Consider the following 22518-nt stretch of genomic DNA (forward strand, 5'->3'; position numbering starts at 1 on the left):
GGACTGAAGGTGTCTGAAAAATCAATGCCATGATGCTGAGTGTACCCTTTGACAATTAAGCGGGCTGTATACCGCTCAACAGAACCATCAAGTTTTCATTTGGTTCTAAAAATCCATTTACACCCAACAATATTTTGTTTTGGATCAGGAGAAACTAACTGCCATGTACCATTTTTCATGAACGCATTATACTCATTTTGTATTGCTTCACGCCAATAAGGATACTTTATTGCTTGAGAGTAAGAAGTAGGATAAGTTATAGAAGTAGTTATTGCATTAAAAGAAGATGGAATCTTTGGCTTTAAATTTGCAGTTTGATATCGAGTAACCATATGATGGTGACGATCAGTATTATTATCTGAGATGGCTTATGGAACAGGAGGTAGAGAACTAAGCTACTCAACATTAATATCATCAAATATACATGGAGAATTAATGTGAGTAGAAGTGGCAACAACATCACAATGTTGAGGAGTTTGCATAGTATTAGTTGTGCCCACATCTTACTGTCCAGAGTTACACCCACCCACATCTCTAGGTGTAGAGATAGCCATGCCCACGGCTTGTACATAAGAGGAATGTTCAGTACTCAGGCTTTTATCCATGTGAACCAAACTCGAATGAGGCAAGGAAAAAATAAGAGGTAAATTAATCATAGAGGATATAATGGTATCCACACCATTATGCTTAACAAAAGGAAAAACCTATCATCGAACACAACATGGCATGAGACATAAAATTTATTAGATTGGGGATCAAAACATTTATAATCTTTATAGGTTCTGCTATAACCTAGAAAAACACAAGGATGAGAGTGAGGGGATAATTTATTAATGGAATAACGATGCAACCATGCATAACACAAACAACCAAAAATTCGAAAAGCATATAATCTAGTTTGTGATTGAATAATTTTTTAAAAGGAGACATATTGTTCAAAAATGGAGTTGGTAAATGATTGATAACGTAAATGACTGTATTAAACCCATTTGTCTAAAATTTATATGGAGCGAAAACATGATAGAGGAAAGCCCTGCCAATTTTTATAATGTCCATGTTTGCATTAAGCACAACCATTTTTTTTAGGGGTATATGGGCAATAAACACATTGAGATATTCCATTTTCATGGAGATATTCGATTAAAGCTTGGAATTCACCACCCCAATCAGTTTGAAAAACTTTAATTGGTCTCTCAATAAATTTCTCGACTAGAGTGCGAAATTGTTTGAAAACAAAGAGAAGTTTAGATTTATAATGCAAAAAATAAACTCAGGTAGATTTAGAATAATGATCATAAAAAATAAAATAATACTGAAATCCATCATTTAAAACGACTAAGAAAGGTCCCCATAAATCTGAACAAATTAAATCTAAAGGCCCAGCAGCCGAATAAGACAACAAAGTAAAAGAAAGCTTATGACTTTTTGATAGTGAAAAAGACTAGCACAAAGAAGAAAAACTACGAGAACCCGAAATTGATTGATGATCAATTGCTCTTCGAATAATTGGCGCATTGGCATGTCCTAATCGCATTTGCCAATTAGAAAGAGTAGCTGAATAGGCTTGAGCAGTACAACCCTTGGGCAAGGTAGAGAAATAATACACGCTACCATCATTCTTTCCTTGGTGTAGGATTTCCTTCGTGTCTAAATCCTTAATCAAAAAATGGTTAGCAAAAAATTCCATAGAAACTGTGTTAGAACATATAAAGGTATTGAAAAATAATAAATTTTGTTTAGCATTTGGAACTCATTAAATATCATGAAGAGAAAACTTACTGTTGTTAAGAGTGACACAAGAACTTCTAACATGAGATATAGATAATTTAGAACCATTACCTAGAGTAACCCCTTCATGTCTGATGTACTCAGAATGAATTGCCATGTTGTCAAGATCAACAGTTAGATGATGTGTGGTACCACTATCCATCAACCATGATTGGATAGGTTGAGATGATGTGCTTACCAGATTTATGGATGGTTTGGTGTTGGGAGCACAAGTAGCTGAATTATTCACCTTTGAAAAAGGGCATACCCGAGAAATATGACCATTATCGTTACAGTTGTGACATACAATTGTGGAAGTATCCAAAAACACATATTGAGAGTGGGCACCATTAAATTGTTGATACCCACAATTCTGGGAAGGAGAGAAGGAGGATTAATAACTATTTTGACCACAGCCACGTCCTCCTCTCCCTCTGTTGTGCCTACTGCTTGATAGATTATGAGAAAATTGAGAGAATTGAGCAGAATATGGGATTATGATTGTCTCTTCCTCACATTTTATGCGCATTTCTTCTGTCAAAAACATGCCATAGAGATCGTTAAAATCATAATCATCAGTACGAAATTCAAGCATGCTAGAGAATCTTTTATAGGCTGGTCCAAGACCAGCAACAACAAATTCAATTAGTCCTTCATCTGGATGTTGTAATGCTGCTAGTTTATCTGCAATCCCTTCGGCACACACTATATAGGTCTCTATAAAGGAATTTTCTTACTTTAATTTGTGCAATTGTGCACGTAATTATCAGATTTGAGCCTTTGATATGGAGGCATAGGTGGATACAAGTTTTTTCCATGCTACTCGAGCAGTTACTGTGCCAACCAATTGATGCAGGACCCCTTCAAAAATTGAAGTGATCATCCAGCTAAGGACAGTCTGATCTTGTCATTTCTAGCATTGAAACGTAGGATTTGGTGTACCATCTTGAAACACTAGTAATGGAATCGTCTCACTTTGATCAAGAAGACGTTCTAAACCGCAACCAGTTACCATGGGCAAAAATTACGTTTTCCATAATAAAAAATTTGTAGTGGTAAGTCTAATCGTTAACTGATATGAAATATTGGGTGAAATTGAAAAAGGAGTAGAAAAAGCTAGTGCTGATGCAGCTACAACAGCCATGGAGGCATCTCTATTAACGGTTTGGCTTTGAGTGGAAGACATGGTGCAGCTAGGGTCTGCTTTGATACCATAAAAGATTTAAAGACTCAATAATATTCTATTAACAATAACTAATATTTATACATGATTGTCACAGCAGAAATAGGAAAATTTAGGTCTACTATTTTTCTAAAATACATAAATTATCATAATAGAGTTTACCTAAAATACTGCAATTATCATAATAGTGTTTCCCTAAAATACTACAATTATCATAATAGAATTATATTCCTTATCACAAATACCTCACCAATACTAGAAGCAAGAGTGTAACACCCAGAGGAAGAGGTAGTGTGTTATCAATTACGTTAAGATCTAAGATGCAATTTAGATGTTTAGATGTATCAAAAAATTAAAGTTTAGAACAACAAAAAAAATTGACAGTTTATGGAAGATGTAGGGATTCAGTTTTATCCTAAGGGGAAATCCGAAAGATATTTCTACCAATCTATTCCTTATGTATGTTGCGTTCTATATAAACAATGTACCATTTATTGAACTGTGTAAGTTGAATGCACGTGGTTATAAAAAAATTATTTATAATAAAAGGAGCTTTTGCCTCATGAAGAGTTGGTTCTTGCACCGTTTCAAAGAAGGATGATTGAGTACTAAAGAGATAAATGCATTCTCGATGAGTATGTTACTTGATCGGGATTTCTTCCATTTGTTCCCTTTATTTTCTCTCGTCTTTCCTTTCTTTTTCTTTTCTTTTCGTTTTTTTTTTGCATAGGAAACAATATTGTAAGAAAAGTAGATTAAAATTTTTTTTACTCAATAATGATTTTATGAAGCCAAGAAAGCGTCAATTGATGTTATATCTTGCTCGGATCGATGTATGAGATAATTTTTTTTTTTAAAAAATAAACAAAAAAAATAAATGGTGCAAGAATTTAAAAATGCAAAAGTAAAAAAGTAGGTTTAGATGGAGCCAAAACTCTAATACCAAATGATGTGGAACCCGAGATCAATCAGTGTGATCAGGAACTCACACAATTTTATTTAAAGGCATCAAATAAATTGATCCTATAGAAACCCTCCCTACTTAATCTGCTATCAAGAATGATAGGAACTAAGGTCACTGAAAATAAAAGAAATAGAATGAAAAAATGCCATAAGGTCATATGTTGATAAGTAGATATACTCCTTACTCAATAAAATGATAAAAGAACTTCTCTTGAAAGGAAACATTCTTAATATTATTGAGGTAATTTTTGAATGCCTTACAATGGAGATTTGGTAGCCTATTTATAGGCTAAGCCATGTAAATAAAAATGAAATAAAATTTCTTAATTTAATTTGCAATTACATAGGAAATAAATAAAAAATTAAAGACTAATTTCTTAACTAAGATAGATTTAGTATTCTCCTTTAATTAAAAGAGATTGTGGCCAAATTAAGGGAGAGACATATAAAAATAAATTAAAAATTAAAGGTTAATTTTCTAACTAAGAAAGATTTAGTCTTCTACTTTAATTAAAAGAGATTGTGGTTAAATAAATGGAAAGAAATATAAAAATTTAGGGCTGGCCATAAAGTATCTTTTGGGCCAATTCCTTCATCTTTCTTTCCACTTCCCTCTTGTGCTTAGATAGAATTAAAGATACCAAATTGCCCTGGTTGGAATGGGCTTCACTTATTCTTCCATTGGATGAAGCCTTCTCTTTATGATCTATGTCCGTGCTCACATCAGAATTTATTTACTTTCACTAACCTTTTCTTGCAGGTGCTTCACCATGTTTCATTACAATACCAACAGTAGACCCAATATAGATGGTATTAGACAGATAAGTATAATTTTTTTAAAATTTTTTTTATATAGAATCCTAGATTTTTTAATTAATTTATATTTATTTTATTTATTTATTTTTTTCTTCTTCGCATCTCTCCCTCTTACTTTATAATTATTTCACTAACACATGTGGATTCTTAATTGGGGTCTAGTTAATATGTTCTTCAATGTTGATAATATCTGTTTTGGATTAGAATAGCTCTCAAGAAAAAAATTTAGTGATCACATTTAGAGCAGGTTAAATGGGCACCACACAAGGGGAGTATTTTGTTTTTATTTTACTATTTTATTTTTATTTTCTTAGGAATAATGTGTAAATAAATAGTGAGGACACTATTCATATTAAGTATGGGGATATTGGGTCTTTAGAGTTTATATTACCATTTTTTTGAAGTTTATCTTCTTTTTTTTATATATATACTAAAAAGCTAAACTTTTTACCATTAGTAGTAAGTGAAATATGGTGGAATTGAAATTTTATCATGACTATGATTATGGTTACTTTAAAAAGAAAATAGGACATGTTTGCAAATAATAAATAGATTAATCAACGATTATTTCCCGTAGCTTAATTGGTATAAGGACAATTGTATAAGAACTTAATTTAGGGCATTACACTTGTGACGTAGAAAATGTGAATTTGATTTTTACCTTTGAACTAGTCCTAAACTAAGGTTCAAGTCAATAAGACAAATTAGCTAACATGTGATAGGTGAGATGAAGCGTAAAACGTACTCAATTGAGAAAATTATAATGATAAAAATAAAAGAAAAATAGGTATTTCAAGTGAAATGATGAGATGAAATGTAAAACATACTCACTTATAAAATATGTTTGAGGTAAAAATGTGAGATGGAGCATAGAACGTACTCACAAAGAAAAAAATTATTAATATTAGTGTTGAGTTCCCTAATTTGGTCCAAGTAGCAAAGAGATAAATTTAAACAAAATATAATTTATGAAGCAAGAGTAGAGACTTAGAAAGAGAACTTATGTGTTGAAATTATACAAATTTTGTTGAGTAGTATAATAGCTAATAATTTATTTATATTTTGCAACATCCTTTTTAAATTTTCCACTTATTAACAATTAAAAAAAATTTATTTTTAAGTATTTCTTTTTAGTTTTTGCTTGAGGATAAGCAAAAATTTAAGTTCGGAGGTATTTGATGTGTCTTATTTTTATCTTAATTTTAATACCCTTATTACTTAAATTTATAATTAAGTGAATTTTGAGTTAAAAATTAATTTATGAGTTAAATTTTTATGTATATTAAATTGTTAAAGAAAAGAGAAAAAAGAAGCTGAAAAGAGAAGAAGAGAAGCAGAAGAAGCCAAAAGCCCATACTATTGAAGTCCAAGTCAAAATATTCAATAGCCCATCCTAGAGGCCACGTCAAAAAATAAAAAAGAAAAAAAAAATTTGTAGAAAACTGAAGAGGAAAAGAAAGAAGCGGCTGAAGAGAAAAACAAATAAAAGAAAAAAAGAAAAAGGGGATCTCTTTTCGGGCAGCTGCTTATTAAAAGGGAGGCAGCCAACAAGTGAGAAAAAATGAAGAAAGGAGATCTATAAACAGAGATGGGAGCTAGAGAGAGAGTAGCAACTAGATCTGCAAACACAGCAAGTGCAAATAAAGGCGAAAGGAAGAAGACGCAGTGGAGAGAGAGAGAAGTTGAGAAAAATTGTCTAGTAATTTATTTATTTTATTTTCAATTAATTTATTTTTGGATAAAAGTTTTTTAGAATATTATGATGAAATCTGAACGTAAGGATTTGAGATTTTTAATATATTTATTGTTAATTAACTACATGAATTATTTTTTTAAATATACTTTGTATTGCTCAAACTACCATGTTTAGCTAAATTTTTGTTTCTAAAGTAATTGACATAGCCTGAATCAAAAGCAAATTTAAAATTTAAATTTTTAGCTTTCTTCTTATTACAATTTAGTAGTATTGAACTTAATTAAGTTGTAATAATTAGCCAGCTCATAACTTTATTTGTGATTGATAATTTTAAAGTAATGAGAGTGAAATTCCATCAATTAAACATATATTATTAAACGTTAATAGAAACTTAAACGAAAGTAATATAGTTAAATTAATGTGTATCAATCGAATTATTACAAATTTAATTGAATCAAATTAATAATTATTATAAAAAGTTAATAGTTATTATTAATATACCTAGAAAATACTGGAAAGAAAATCAAAAGTATATTAGTATAAGTCTAACAATTGTATACTAGATTAAATCAATTGTGAAATCAAAACACGAATATAACAAAGATTTAGGTGAAACCAATTACTCTGGTGCATTTCTGTTGATAAATTTTCCCTAATTTAACTATTTTATTTTGATTAAATTATTTTAATTTTTTTCTTACATAAATTTAATTTTAATTTCTAGATAATAATAAAATTTTTATAATTTTGTTACTAAGTACGTAATCCCTGTAGTACGATATTATATTCGTCACTTTATTACTTGAACGAGTTCATGCACTTGCGAATTTGCCTATCAAGTTTTTCATATATTTATTTTTAAATTTTGTTTATTTTTATATATATATATTTAGTTTACTTGCATTTTTAGCTTTTATTTTTTTATTTTATTTTATTTTTATTTTTATTTATTTTTATTTTTATTTATTATTTTTAATTTGAGTATAATTTATTTTATTTTATTTTATTTTATTTAGTTCATTTATTTTGTTATATTTTTACTTATTAATTTTTTTGTGAACATATTCCACTGTTTCTTTTTTTTGTTTCAGTTGGTATATGAATTGATCGAACAATGCAAAACTGCTTCTTATAAATCCAGAGATTGAAAAAGACTTGTAAATAATTGAATCGAGAGAAAAGGGAATGCTTAGCAGCAAAAAGACAAACAAGAGTTGAGATGACTGAACACGAAGAAATTGGACGAGCAGGGGATGTTTTGAATGAGAAAAATGGGAGAGCACTCAAGGACTTTGCTACTCCTTCAATTTTAGGAGCTTCATCCAACATAGTTCGACCAAATATCAACACTAAAAATTTTGAGATTAAACCTGTAACGACTCCGGAAATAAAATGAAATGTATGTATTAAAAAGTTCTCAGTGCGGAAGCGAAATAAAAATTCTGATTAACATCCCTTACACAATAACCAAAAACGTATTCAACGTATGAAAGAATAAATTAAGTAAGGTAAATACTAGTAATGAATGCTATAAATAAAACTATGAAATCCTTATACGTCTACTCGCCGTCTTCCTGTGAGACGAGCTCAAGAACCAAATCCTCCATATCTGAAATGGTTAAATAAAGAATGAGCTACACTAACCCAGTAAAGACATTACACTATCTTACTGTCACAGAAGTAAAGGTTGGTAGAAAACCAAAAACGACCAATCGAGCATAATTCATGATAAACTCATTTATCAATAATAAAACTCTTTACTGTCCACTTACCTCGGTGAGTATTATGAAAACAATATAAGAAAACAATAATATTATAATATTATGAAATCATACACACTTTATAACATAACACATATCATACCTTTGCATTTCAATCATCAGACAACAGATTTTCCTATTTTATCAGCCTACTAGTATCCATGGGGATCCATAGGGGTCCCCGCTACACGTGAACCATTCACATTGATAACTTGATTAAGGGCCGTCCCCATACCCCGTCCGGTATGAGCACCAAAAAGCATAAACCTCAATACCCCGTCCAGTATGAAGGTGAAACGGGCCGTCCCAATACCTCGTCCGGTATGGGCGCCAAAACACATAAGGTCTCCATACCCCGTCTGATATGAGAGACCACGTTTTCGGTAGGGTTCCCTACGGACCCGGTTCGTCCACCATCTCCCAAGATATCTAGTTAGGCTGTCGACATCATCTATTTATAAATTCACATACCTTTTTTCATTTTTCTTGGTCTCAATTATCCAATCAAATATAAACACGTAAACCAGTAATGAACACCAAACAAGACAACAACGGGTTCACAATAATTCAAACCATAATAAATGAAACCGTGATTCATGCATACGAAATCATAAAATGAACACATCAGATACCATATTGCATTTAAAAATGTGAAATAAATCAACAGGAACTGACAGAGAAATATGTCCGGTTCGGGCTCCATTAGTAACTGGAATTAATTATGCACATCTACTTAATTTATACAAAATACAGTTTTATCATTTATTAGAATCCCGTGATAGGAAATAGAGTGAGGGGTCCTTACTTATTTCGGAGTCTGAAATTGGCTTTACATTGCGCCTACGGGTAGTCCCTAGATTCCCTAAATTTTTCTCCGGGAACTGAAACACACTTCTGGTACCTACACGTGTCTCGAAAAAAACTCAAAATTAGACCCAGGGCCTACTCGGCCAATTTTGGAATTCCGGCACGGCAGCTCCGCCGTGCTCCGGCGACGGCACCGTCGCCCGCGGCAGCGATCTGTCTCGGGTTGGCTGTTTTCGGCCAAACTTGCATCGGTTCCTGCGATAAAACAACCCTAGGGCCCTCGGTGGGCTAAAAAATCATGAAAAACTGAGACTTACCGGCGGCGGAGCTCTCGGGTGCAGCGGCTTCTCCGGCGCCAGTCGCGATTTGATGTTTTGTTATAGTCAACCTGTAGAGAAAAGGACGGTGATCACAGTGGTGTAAAAATTTCATCAAACGGAAACCGGCAAGGGCCTCATCGGAGGTAAAGACTGAGGAAAGCCGCCGCGATGGCGCTGGACTTCGACTGTGTTTTCCGGCTGATTGGCCAGTGGTTTAGCTTTGATTTGACCATAGGCGGATTCAGCATCAAAAAACGAACCAAGAAGAGAAAATTTACCTCGTTTGGTGGTCAGAAAATCCTCTAGTGCGGCGGCGGGTGGTAGCGGCCGGTTCCTCCGGTGACTGCGTCTTCTTCTCCGGCGAGAGTACTAGCGGCTAGGGTTTGGGTTGGTGTGGGTGACGTTATTTATAACCTTCTCCTTTTAATCTCAGCCGTTCATCACGATTTAATCTGGGCCGTCCGATCGGATTAAAATGGGAATAAATTTGGGCCGTCCATCGCGATGCGATCTGGGCAGTTCGTGCGTGATTCAATCTGGACCGTCTGTACGCATGAGATCTGGGTTGTCCGTGCGCGTGAGATCTGAGCCGTCTGCACGCGTGAGATCTGGACCGTTCGATCGCATGCACGCTGATCGCCCATGTGGCCCCGTCCCGCGTGGCCTCCCGCGTCAGCGTCCTTGCCACGCGGCGTGTCCTGGTTGGCCGGGGCTGCTGATTGGGCTGCTGACGTGGCTGTTGACGTGGCATAATTTTTCTAAATTGTGTTTTGACCTCCGATTTTTGATTTTCTTTTCAGAAACACCCCAGAATCTAAATTTTCACCCATTTTTTCCAAAATCATTTTCAATTATATTGAGCAAAATGCTCCGGCGTCGTGACTCACGTTTGCGAATGAACCATCACACCGTCGGTCTGGTCCCACGTAACATTTAATGCCCCGTCTGCAAAAAGAATGGTGCAACACGAGGACTTCCAAGAAGGTCACTCATCCTAGTTCCACTCTCGCCCAAGCATGCTTAACTGCAGAGTTCTCATGGGATCCGATGAACTAGTGCTGGTATGATCGCACCAATTTTAATTTGTGCCGCAAGTACATATATCCCTTCTCCTTCCCTCTCCCCTTTCATCATTTGTTTCGCTGTTCGCGCACCTCAACTCTGCTTCTAGTTCTTATATTAAATAAAATACCCCAGTACCTCGACTCACACCCATATGAACGGATCGTACCGCATCTCATTTTTTGTTGTTCTACTATGTAAGATGTTCGCAATGACACTCTTATCACGTGATGAGCTTTAATTGAATGCATGAAAAATATTAAGCAAAATGCCCCGGCGTCGTGACTCATATTCGCGAATGAACCGACGGACGTTGCTTCAGTCCCGCATAACATTTAACGTCCCGTCTGCAAAAAGAAGGGTTCAACACGAGCACTTCCCAAAAGATCACCCATCCTAGAACTATTCTCACACAAACACGCTTAAATGTGGAGTTCTGATGGGATCTGGTGAACTAATGCTAGTATGATCGCAACCACTCTAGTTCGTGCTCCAAATACCTATACCCTTTCTTCCTCCCTCTCCCCTCCTATTATTCGTTTCATTGTACGCGCACTTCACCTCTGCTTCTAATTCTAATATCAAACGAAATGCCCCGGCACCTCGACCCATGCCTATATGAATGAAACGCCGGTCGCACCTTATTTTCGTTGTTCTACTATGTAACATGCTCATAAAGATTCTCTTATCATGTGATGGGCTTTAATCGAATGCACGAAAAATATTTAAAAAAATGTATCGGCGTCGTGACTGACGTTTATGAATGAACCGGTGGACCGTCGCTCCAATCCCGCGTAACATTTAACACCCCATTTACAAAAAGAAGGGTGCAACATGAGGACTTCCCAGGAGGTCACCCATCTTAGTACTACTCTCGCCGAAGCACGCTAAAGTACGTAGTTTTGATGAGATCCGGTGAATTAGTACTGGTATGATCGCATACGTTTTGGTTTGTGCTGGAAATACATATACCTCTTCTCCGTCCGTCTCCCCTCCCATCATTTGTTTTGCTATGCGCGCAAGTCACCTCTGCTTCTAGTTCTAATATCAAGCGAAATGCTTCAATGCCTCGACTCATGCCCATATGAACGGAATGCCCGCCGTACTTAGTTTTTCGTTATTGCTCTATTTAAGATACTCGCAACGACATTCTTATCATGTGATGGACTTTAATTGAATGCGCGGAAAATATTAAGCAAAATGCCCAGGTGCCGTGACTCATGTTTACAAATGAACTAGTGAACCATCGCTCCGGTCCTGTGTAATGTTTAACGCCTCGTCTGCAAAAAGAATGGTGCAACATGAGAACTTCCAAAGAGGTCACCCATCCTAGTACTACTCTCGTGAAAAATATTAAACAAAATGCCCTGACGCTGCGACTCACATTTGTGAATGAACCGACGGACCGTTGTTCCCATCGGGCGTAACTTTATTGCCTCATGTGCAAAAAAATAGGTGCAACAAAAGAACTTTCCAATAGGTCAACCATCTTAGTACTACTCTCACCAAAGGACACTTAACTGCAGAGTTCATATGGAATTTGGTGCATTAGTGCTGGTATGATTGCACCCATCCCAATCCGTGCTACAAATGAATGTGCCCCTTCTCCTTCCCTCCCTCTTCCCGTCATTTGTTTTGCTGTACACACATACCTCACCTCTGCTCATAGTTCTAATATCAAGCAAAATGCCCCAATACCTCGACTCATGCCCATATGAATGGATCACCCGCTGCACCTCTGTTTTCGTTGTTCTACTATGTAAGATACTCGAAATAACACTCTTATCATGTTATGAGCTTTAATTAAATGCACGAAAAATATTAAGTAAAATAGTCCGATGCTATGACTCATGTTTGCAAATCAACCGGCGAACCATCGCTCCAATCCTGCATAATGTTTAACGTCCTGTCTGCAAAAAGAAGGGTGCAACAGGAGGACTTCCAAAGAGGTCACCCATCCTAGTACTACTCTCGCCTAAAAATTCTTAAATGCGGAGTTATGATGGGATATGGTGAATTAGTATTGATATGATCACATTTGTTCCATTCCGCACTGCAAATACATATACCCCTTCTTCTTCCCTTCCCCGTCCAGTCATTTTTTTAGCTGTGCGCGAACCCCGCGCCTCTGGTTCTAATTCTAATATCAAGTGAAATGTCCCGACAGCTCGACTCATGCCCAGAAGAACAGACTGCTCGTCGTACCTCATTTTTCATTATTCTACTATGTAAGATGCTCATAATGAAACTCTTATAACGTGGTGGACTATAAATGAATGCACGAAAAATATTAAGCAAAATGCCCTGACGCCGCGACTCACATTTGCAAATGAACCGACGGACCTTAGTTCCTGTCGCGCGTAATGTTTATTTCCTTATGTGCAAAAAAACAGGTGCAGCACGAAGACTTTCCAAGAGGTCAATCATCTTTGTACTACTCTCACGAAAGGACACTTAACTGCAAAGTTCTTATGGGATTCGGTGCATTATGTTGGTCTGATCGCACCTGTCCCATTCCGCGCTATAAATGCATATGCCCCTTCTCCTTCCTTCCCCCCTCCCGCCATTTATTTCGCTTTACGCGCAAACCTCACCTCTGTTTCTACATCTAATATCAAGCGAAATGCCCCAGTGCCTCGACTCATGGCCATATGAATGGATCGCCCGCCGCACCTCTGTTTTTGTTGTTCTCTTATGTACGATACTCATAATAACACTCTTATCACGTGATGGACTTTAATTGAATGCACAAAAAATATTAAGCAAAAAGCCCAGGTGCCATGACTCACATTTGCGAATGAACCGGCGGACCGTCGCTGCGATCCTGTGTAACGTTTAACGCCTAGTCTACAAAAATAAGGGTGCAACACGGGACTTTCTAAGAGGTCACCCATCCTACCACTACTCTCGCCCAAGAACGCTTAACTACGGAGTTCTGATGGGATCCGGTGAATTAATGCTAGTATGATTGAAACTATTCTAGTTCGCACCGCGAATACATATACCCCTTCTCCTTCCCTCTCCCCTCCCCCTATTTGTTTCGCTGTGCGTGCACACCTCACCTCTGCTTCTACTTCTAATATCAAGCGAAATGCCTAAGCGTGTCGACTCATGCCCATTTAAACTGATCGCCCGCCGCACCTCTGTTTTCGTTGTTTTACTATGTAAGATACTCGTAATAGTACTCGTGTTCGTGATGGGCTTTAATTGAATGCACGAGAAATATTAAGCAAAATACCCTGGCGCCTTGACTCACGTTTGTAATGAACTGGCCCGTCGCTTTGGTCCCACGTAATTTTTAATGCCCCGTCTGCAAAAAGAAGTCACCCATCCTAGTACTGCTGTTACCCAAAAATTCTTAACAGTGGAGTTCTGATGGAATCCGGTGAATTAGTGTTGGTATGATCGCACCCGTTCCATTTCGTGCTGCAAATACATATACCCCTTCTCTTTCCCTCCACCCTCCCATCATTTTTTCACTGTGTGCGCACCCCGCATCTCTGTTTATAATTCTAATATCAAACCAAATGCGCCAGCGGCTCAACTCACGCCCAGATGAAATGACCGTCTGTCGCACCTCATTTTTTGTTAATCTACAATGTAAGATGCTCGTAATGAGATTCTTATAACGCGGTGGACTTTAAATGAATGCACAAAAAATATTAACCAAAATGCCTTGACACTGCGACTCACATTTACGAATGAAGCAATGGTTGTCGCGCGTAACATTTATTGCCTCGTGTGAAAAGAAATAGGTGTAACACGAGAACTTTCCAAGAGGTCAACAATTTTAGAACTACTCTCACCAAAGGACACTTAACTGTAGAGTTCCTATGGGATTCGGTGCATTAGTGCTGATCTTATCGCACCTGTCCCATTCCCCACTACAAATGCATGTGCCCCTTTTCCTTCCCTCCTCCCTCCAGTCATTTTTTTCGTTGTACGTGCACACCTCACCTCTGCTTCTAGTTGTAATATCAAGCGAAAGGCCCTAATGAACGGATCACCTGATGCACCTCTATTTTCGTTGTTCTACTATGTAAGATACTTGTAATAATACTCTTATCACGTGATGGGCTTTAATTGAATGCACGAAAAACATTAAGCAAAATGCCCCGGCATCGCGACTCATGTTTGCGAATGAATCAGCTGACCATCGCTCTGGTCCCGCGTAACATTTAACGCCCCATTTACAAAAAGAAAGGTGCAACACGAGGACTTCCTAGGAGGTCATTCATCCTTGTACTACTCTCGTCGAAGCACGCTTAGCTGCGGAGTTCTGATGGGATCCGGTGAATTAGTGCTGGTATGGTCGCACCACTTCTATTTTACGCTGCAAATAAATATATTCCTTCTCCTTCTTTCCCCCTCCCGTCATTTGTTTTGTTGTGCGCGCATACCTCACCTCATCTTCTAGTTCTAATATCAAGCAAAATGCCTCGGTGCCTCGACTCATGTATATATGAACTAATCGCCCGCCGCACCTTTGTTTTCATTGTTCTACTATGTAAGATACTCATAATAATACTCTTATCACATGATGGGCTTTAATTGAATGCACGAAAAACATTAAGCAAAATCCTCCGGCACCGTGACTCATGTTTGCGAATGAATCGGCTGACCATCGCTCTGGTCCCCCATAACATTTAATGCCCCATTTACAAAAAGAAGGGTGCAACACGAGGACTTCCTAGGAGGTCATCCATCCTTGTACTACTCTCGTCTAAGCACGCTTAGCTGCGGAGTTCTGATGGGATCCGGTGAATTAGTGCTGGTATAGTCGCACCACTTCTATTTTGCGCTGCAAATAAATATATTCCTTCTCCTTCTCTCCCCCCTCTCATCATTTGTTTTGTTGTGCGCGTATACCTCACCTCATCTTCTAGTTCTAATATCAAGCAAAATGCCTCGGTGCCTCGACTCATGTCCATATGAACTAATCGCCCGCTGCACCTTTGTTTTCGTTGTTCTACTATGTAAGATACTTGTAATAACACTCTTATAACATGATGAGCTTTAATTGAACGCGCAAAAAATATTAAGCAAAATGCTCTGACATTGTGACTCACGTTTGCGAATGAACCAGTGGACTGTCGCTCCAGTCTTGCGTAATGTTGAATGCTCCGTCTACAAAAAGAAGGGTGCAACACAAGAACTTCCCAAGAGGTCACCCATCCTAGTACTACTCTCGCCCAAAAATGATTAACTGTGGAGTTCTGATGGGATCCAGCAAATTAATTCTAGTATGATCGCACCTGTTCTATTTTGCGCTGCAAGTAGATCTACCCCTTCTCCTTCCCTCCCCCCTCCCATCATTTTTTTCGTTGTGCGCGCACCCCGCACCTCAGCTTTTAAATCTAATATCAAGCGAAATTCCTTGGCGGCTCGACTCACGCCTAGATGAATGGACCGCCTGTCGCACCTCATTTTTTATTGTTCTACTTTATAAGATGTTCATAAAGACACTCTTATCACGTGGTGGATTATAAATGAATGCACAAAAATTATTCAGCAAAATGTCCTGACGTTGTGACTCACACTTGCGAATGAACCGACGGACCGTGGTTCTAGTCGCGTGTAATATTTATTTTCTCGTGTGCACAAAAATAGGTGCAACACGAGGACTTTCCAAGAGGTAAACCATTTTAGTACTACTCTCACCCAAGGACACTTAATTGCAGAGTTCTTATGGGAATCAGTGCATTATTGCTGGTATTATCGAACCTGTACCATTTTGTACTACAAGTTCATGTGCCCATTCTCCTTCTCTCCCCCCTTCCATCATTTGTTTCGCTGTGCGTATACCCCTCACCTCTACTTCTAGTTCTAATATCAAGCGAAATGCCCTAGCGTCTCGACTCCTGCCCATATGAACGGATCGCCAGCCACACTTCTATTTTTGTTGTTCTACTATGTAAGGTAATCGTAATAACACTCTTATCACATGATGGGCTTTAATTGAATGCACGAGAAATATTAAGCAAAATACCCCGACGCCGTGACTCACGTTTGCAAATGAACCGGCGGACCGTCGCTCTGGTCTCACGTAATTTTTAATGCCCCGTCTGCAAAAGAAGAGTGTAACACGAGGACTTCCCAAGAGGTCACCCATCCTAGTACTACTCTTGCCCAAAAATGCTTAACAGCGGAGTTCTTATGGAATTTGGTGAATTAATGCTGGTATGATCGCACCCGTTCCATTTCGTATTGCAAATAGATATACCCCTTTTCCTTCCCTCCTCCCTCTCATCATTTGTTTCGCTGTGCGCGCATCTCACATCTGCTTTTAATTCTAATATCAAGCGAAATGCTCTGGTGGCTCGACTCGCACCTCATTATTCTACTATCTAAGTTTCTCGTAATGACACTCTTATCATGTGGTGGACTATAAATGCATGCACTAAAAATATTAAGCAAAATGCCATGGCTTCAAGACTCACGCTGGTGAATGACCCAGCGAACCGTCACTCCGGTCCCGCATAACGTTTAACGCCCCGTCTGCAAAAAGGAGGGTGCAACACGAGAATTTCCCAAGAGGTCACCCATCCTAGTACTACTCTCGCACAAGCACGATTAACTGCGGAGTTCTGTTGGGATCCAGGGAACTAGTGCTAGTGTGATCGCACATGTTCTAATTTGCGCCGCACATACATATAGCCCTTCGTCTTCCTTCTCCCCTCCTGTCATTTGTTTCGTTGTGCGCGCACCTCACCTCTTCTTTTAGTTCTAATATCAATCGAAATACTTCGACGCCTCGACTCATGCCTAAACGAACGGATCGTGCTGCACCTCATTTTTCTTTGTTCTACTATTTAAGATGCTCGCAAGGACACTCTTATCAAGTGATAGGCTTTAATTGAATACATAAAAATATTAAGCAAAATACCACGGCGCCGTGACTCACGTTTGTGAATGAACTGGCAGACCGTCGCTACAGTCTTAAAAAATGTTTAACACCCCGTCTGCAAAAAGAAGGGTACAACATGAGAACTTCTAAGGAGGTCATCTATTCTAGTACTACTTTCACCCAAGCACGCTTAACTGCAGAGTTCTGATGGGATCTGGTGAACTATTGCTGGAATGATCTCAATCGATCTAATTTACGCCGCAAACACATATATCCCTTCTCCTTCCCTCTCCCCTCCCGTCATTTATTTCGCTGTGCGTATACCTCACCTCTCATTCTAGTTCTAATATCAAGCGAAATACCCCGGCGCCTCGACTCATGCCTATATGAACGGATCACCCGCTGTACCTCATTTTTCGTTGTTCTATTATGTAAGGTACTCTAAATGACACTTTTATCACGTGATGAGCTTTAACTGAATGTGGAAAAAATATTAAACAAAATTTCCCGGTGCTGTGACTCACGTTTGCGAATGAACCAGCGGACCAGATCTCTGGTCCCGCGTAACGTTTAATGTCTTGTCTGCAAAAAGAAGGGTGCAACACGAGGACTTCCCAAGAGGTCACCCATCCTAGTACTACTCTCGTCAAAGCATGCTTAATTGTGGAGTTCTGATGGAATCCGATGAACTAGTGCTGGTATGATCGCACCCGTTTTATTTTACGCCGCAAATACATATACCTCTTCTCCTTCACTCTCCCCTCCCGTTATTTGTTTCTTTGTGCGTGCACCTAACCTCTGCTTCTAGTTCTAATATCAAGTGAAATGCTCCGGCACCTCGACTCATGCCCATATGAACAGATCGCCCCCCGTACCTCATTTTTCGTTGTTCTACTATTTAAGCTGCTTGCAATGACACTCTCATCACATGATTGGCTTTAGTTGAATGCACAAAAAATATTAAGTAAAATGCTCCAGCGCCGTGACTCACATTTACAAATGAACCAGCTGACCGTTGCTCTGATCCCGCGTAACGTTTACCACTCTATCTGTAAAAAAGAGGGTGCAACATGAGGACTTTCGAGGAACCACCCATCCTAGTTCTACTATTGCCCAAACACGCTTAACTGCGGAGTTATGATTGGATCCAGTGTACTAGTGCTGGTATGATCGCACCAATTCTTGTTTGAGCTGTAAATACATGTACCATTTCTCCTTCCCTCTCCCCTCACATCTGCTTCTAGTTCTAATATCAAGCGAAATGCCCCGGTGCCTCGACACATGCCCATATGAACAGAACGCCCGCTGCACCTTGTTTTTCATTTTTCTACTATATAAGATGCTTGCAATGACACTCTCATCACGTGATGGACCTTAATTGAATGTGTAAAAAATATTAAGCAAAATGTCCCGACGCCTTATGTTTGCTAATGAACCGATAGACCGTCGCTCTAGTCCCGTGTAATGTTTAACGCCCCGTTTGCAAAAAGAATGGTGGAACATGAGGACTTCTCAGGAGGTCAACCATCCTAGTACTACTCTCGCCCAAACACGCATAACTGCAGAGTTTTGAATGGATTCGGTGAATTATTGCTGGTATGATCGCACCCGTTCTAATTCACACCACAAATACATATATCATTTCTCCTTCCTTCACCCCTCCCGTCATTTGTTTTGTTGTGCGCGCATACCTCACCTCTGCTTGTAGTTCTAATATAAAACGAAATGCCCCAGTGCATCGACGCATGCCCATATGAACTGATCGCCCACCGCACCTCTGTTTTGTTGTTCTACTATGTAAGATACTCGTAATAATATTCTTATCACGTAATGGATTTTAATTGAATGCACAAAAAATATTATGCAAAATACCCTGACACCGAGCGCAACGTTTAGTGCCCCGTCTATAAAAAGAAGGGTGCAAAACGAGGACTTCCAGGAAGTCACCCATCCTAGTTCTACTCTCGCCAAAAATGCATAACTGCAGAGTTTTGATTGGATTCGATGTATTAGTACTGGTATGATCGCACCTGTTCCATTTCGCGCTGTAAATACATGTACCGCTTCTCCTTCCCTCCCCCTTGCTATCATTTTTTTTGCTATGCACGCACCCCACACCTCTTCTTTTAATTCTAATATCAAGCGAAATGCCCCGGTGGCTCAACTCACGCCCAGATAACGGACCGCTCGCCTAATCTCATTTTTTGTTGTTCTACTATATAGATGCTCGTAATAACACTCTTATAATGTGGTGGGCTATAAATTAATACACAAAAAATGTTAAGCAAAATGCCCTGACGCTGTGACTCACGTTTGCGAATGAACTGACGAACCATGGTTCTAGTCACGCGTAACGTTTATTGTCTCGTGTGGATAAAGAATGGTGCAACACAAGGACTTTTCAAGAGTTCAACCATCTTAGTACTACTCTCACCCAAAAATGCTTAACTGTGGAGTTCTGATGGGATCCAGTGAATTAGTGCTAGTATGATCGCACCCGTTCTATTTTATGCTGCAAATATATATACCCCTTCTCTTTCCCTCCCCCCCGTCATTTTTTTCGCTATGCGTGCACCTTGCACCTCTGCTTCTAATTCTAATATCAAGCAAAATGCCCCGGTGGCTCGACTCACACCCAGATGAAATGAATGCACGAAAAATATTAAGCAAAATGCCCAGATGCCGCGACTCACGTTTACGAATGAACCGACAAACTGGGGTTTTAGTTGCACGTAACGTTTATTGCTTCGTGTGCAAAAACATAGGTGTAACACGAGGAATTTTCAAGAGGTCCACAATCCTAGTACTACTCTCACCAAAGAAAACTTAACTGCAGAGTTCTTATGGGATTTGGTGCATTAGTGCTGGTCTGATCGCACCCCTCCCATTACGCACTATAAAGGCATATGCCCCTTCTCCTTCCCTCCCCCCTCCTGTCATTTATTTCTCTGTACACGTACACCTCACCTCTTCTTCTAGTTCTAATATCAAGCAAAATGCTCCGGTGCCTTGACTCATGCCTATATGAAGGGATCGCCGCGCACACCTCATTTTTCGTTGTTCTACTATTTAAGCTGCTTGCAATAACACTCACATCACATGATTGGTTTTAGTTAAATGCGCGAAAAATATTAAGCAAAATGCTCCGGCGCTGCGACTCACATTTCTAAATGAACAGGCAGACTGTCGCTCCGGTCCCATGTAACGTTTAATGCTCCGTCTGCAAAAATAAGGGTGCAACACGAGAACTTTCGAGGAACCACCCATCCTAGTTCTACTCTTGCCCACACGATTAACTGCGGAGTTATGATGGGATCTGGTAAACTAGTGCTGGTATGATCACACCAATTCTGGTTTGCGCCGCAAATACATATACCCCTTCTCCTTCCCTCTCCCCTCACCTCTGCTTCTAGTTCTAATATCAAGCGAAATGCCCTAGCGCCTCGACACATGCCCATATGAACAGAATGTCCGCCACACCTCATTTATTATTTTTCTACTACGTAAGATGCTCGCAATGACACTCTCATCACGTGATGGACTTTAATTGAATGCGCAAAAACTATTAAGTAAAATACCCCGGCGCCTTGACTCACATTTGCAAATGAACCGACAAACCGTTGCTCGGGTCCCGTGTAATGTTTAACACCTTGTTTGCAAAAAGAAGGGTGCAATATGAGGACTTCCCAGGAGGTCAACCATCCTAGTACTACTCTCATCCAAGCACGTATAACTGCAGATTTCTGAATGGATCCGGTGAATTATTGCTGGTATGATCGCAACTTTTCTTATTTGTACTGCGAATACATATGCCCCTTCTCCTTGCCTCTCCCCTCCCGTCATTTGTTTCGCTGTGTGTGCACTTCACCTCTGCTTCTAGTTCTAATATCAAGCGAAATGTCACGGCGCCTCGTCTCATGTCCATATGAACAGATCACCTGCCGCACCTCGTTTTTTGTTGTTCTACTATTTAAGATGCTCGCAATGACACTCTTATCATGTGATGGGCTTTAATTGAAGCTTAAAAAATATTAAGCGCAATGCCCCGGTGCCGTGAACTCACGTTTGCAAATGAACAGGCAGACTGTCGCTCCTGTCTCGCGTAACGTTTAACACCCCATCTGTAAAAAGAAGGGCGCAACACGAGAACTTCACATGAGATCACCCATCCTAGAACTACTCTCACCCAAGCACGCTTAACTACGGAGTTCTGATGGGATCCGATAAATTATTGCTGGTATGATCGCACCCTTTCTTATTTGCGCCGCAAATACATATGCCCCTTCTTCTTCCCTTTCCCCTATTGTCATTTGTTTCGCTGTGCGCGCATATCACCTCTCTTTCTAGATCTAATATCAACCGAAATGCTCCGACATCTCGACACATGCCTATATGAACGGATCGCCCGCCGCAGAGAGGGTTAGCCTATTCTACAATGTCTCAATTGGGTTATATGATGTTAGCTCTAGGTATGGGCTCTTATCGAGCTGCTTTATTTCATTTGATTACTCATGCTTATTCAAAAGCATTGTTGTTTTTAGGATCCGGATCAATTATTCATTCAATGGAAGCTATTGTTGGATATTCTCCAGTTAAAAGCCAGAATATGGTTCTTATGGGTGGTTTAACAAAGCATGTACCAATTACAAAAACTACTTTTTTATTAGGTACGCTTTCCCTTTGTGGTATTCCGCCACTTGCTTGTTTTTGCACCTCCTTTTTCGTTATTATACTTTTTAAGATGCTCGCAATGATACAATTATCACGTGATGGGTTTCAATTAAATGAAAAAAATATTAAGCAAAATGCCCTGGTGCCGTGACTCACGTTTGTGAATGTACCAGCAGACCGTTGCTCCAGTCCCGTGCAATGTTTAACGCCTTGTATGCAAAAAGAAGGGTGCAACACGAGGACTTCCCAGGAGATCACCCATCTAAGTACTACTCTCACCCAAGCATGTTTAACTGCGTAGTTCTGATGGGATCTGGTTAACTAGTGCTAGTATGATCGCACCCGTTCTTTTTTTACGCCAGAAATACATATACCCCTTCTCCTTCACTCTTCCCTTCCGTCATTTATTACGCTGTGCGCGTACCTCACCTCTTCTTCTAGTTCTAATATCAAGTGAAATGCTCCGGCACCTCGACTCATTCCCATATAAACGGATCACCCGCCGTCTCTCATTTTTTGTTGTTCTACTATTTAAGATGCTCGCAATGACACTCTTATCACGTGATGAGCTTTAATTGAATGCTGGAAAAATATTAAGAAAAATGCCCCGGTGCCGTGACTCACGT

At 39.1% G+C, this 22518-nt stretch overlaps 10 pseudogenes; all 10 read right to left on the minus strand.

Annotated features, from left to right (window-relative positions):
• Positions 1 to 10268: 10268 nt before the first annotated feature.
• Positions 10269 to 10387, minus strand: LOC148239806 (5S ribosomal RNA; annotated as a pseudogene).
• A 2845-nt stretch (positions 10388 to 13232) lies between these two features.
• On the minus strand, positions 13233 to 13350 carry LOC148239807 (5S ribosomal RNA; annotated as a pseudogene).
• Positions 13351 to 14575: 1225 nt separating this feature from the next.
• LOC148239808 (5S ribosomal RNA) lies at positions 14576 to 14694 on the minus strand (annotated as a pseudogene).
• A 349-nt stretch (positions 14695 to 15043) lies between these two features.
• Positions 15044 to 15162, minus strand: LOC148239809 (5S ribosomal RNA; annotated as a pseudogene).
• Positions 15163 to 15512: 350 nt separating this feature from the next.
• On the minus strand, positions 15513 to 15631 carry LOC148239810 (5S ribosomal RNA; annotated as a pseudogene).
• An 818-nt stretch (positions 15632 to 16449) lies between these two features.
• Positions 16450 to 16568, minus strand: LOC148239811 (5S ribosomal RNA; annotated as a pseudogene).
• A 315-nt stretch (positions 16569 to 16883) lies between these two features.
• LOC148239812 (5S ribosomal RNA) lies at positions 16884 to 17002 on the minus strand (annotated as a pseudogene).
• Positions 17003 to 17814: 812 nt separating this feature from the next.
• LOC148239813 (5S ribosomal RNA) lies at positions 17815 to 17933 on the minus strand (annotated as a pseudogene).
• A 3420-nt stretch (positions 17934 to 21353) lies between these two features.
• On the minus strand, positions 21354 to 21472 carry LOC148239814 (5S ribosomal RNA; annotated as a pseudogene).
• A 645-nt stretch (positions 21473 to 22117) lies between these two features.
• On the minus strand, positions 22118 to 22236 carry LOC148239815 (5S ribosomal RNA; annotated as a pseudogene).
• Positions 22237 to 22518: the final 282 nt, after the last annotated feature.

The sequence above is a fragment of the Carica papaya genome, chromosome 9 (assembly GCF_054855325.1).
Source record: "Carica papaya isolate Zhongbai chromosome 9, ASM5485532v1, whole genome shotgun sequence".
Taxonomy (NCBI): Eukaryota; Viridiplantae; Streptophyta; class Magnoliopsida; order Brassicales; family Caricaceae; genus Carica; species Carica papaya.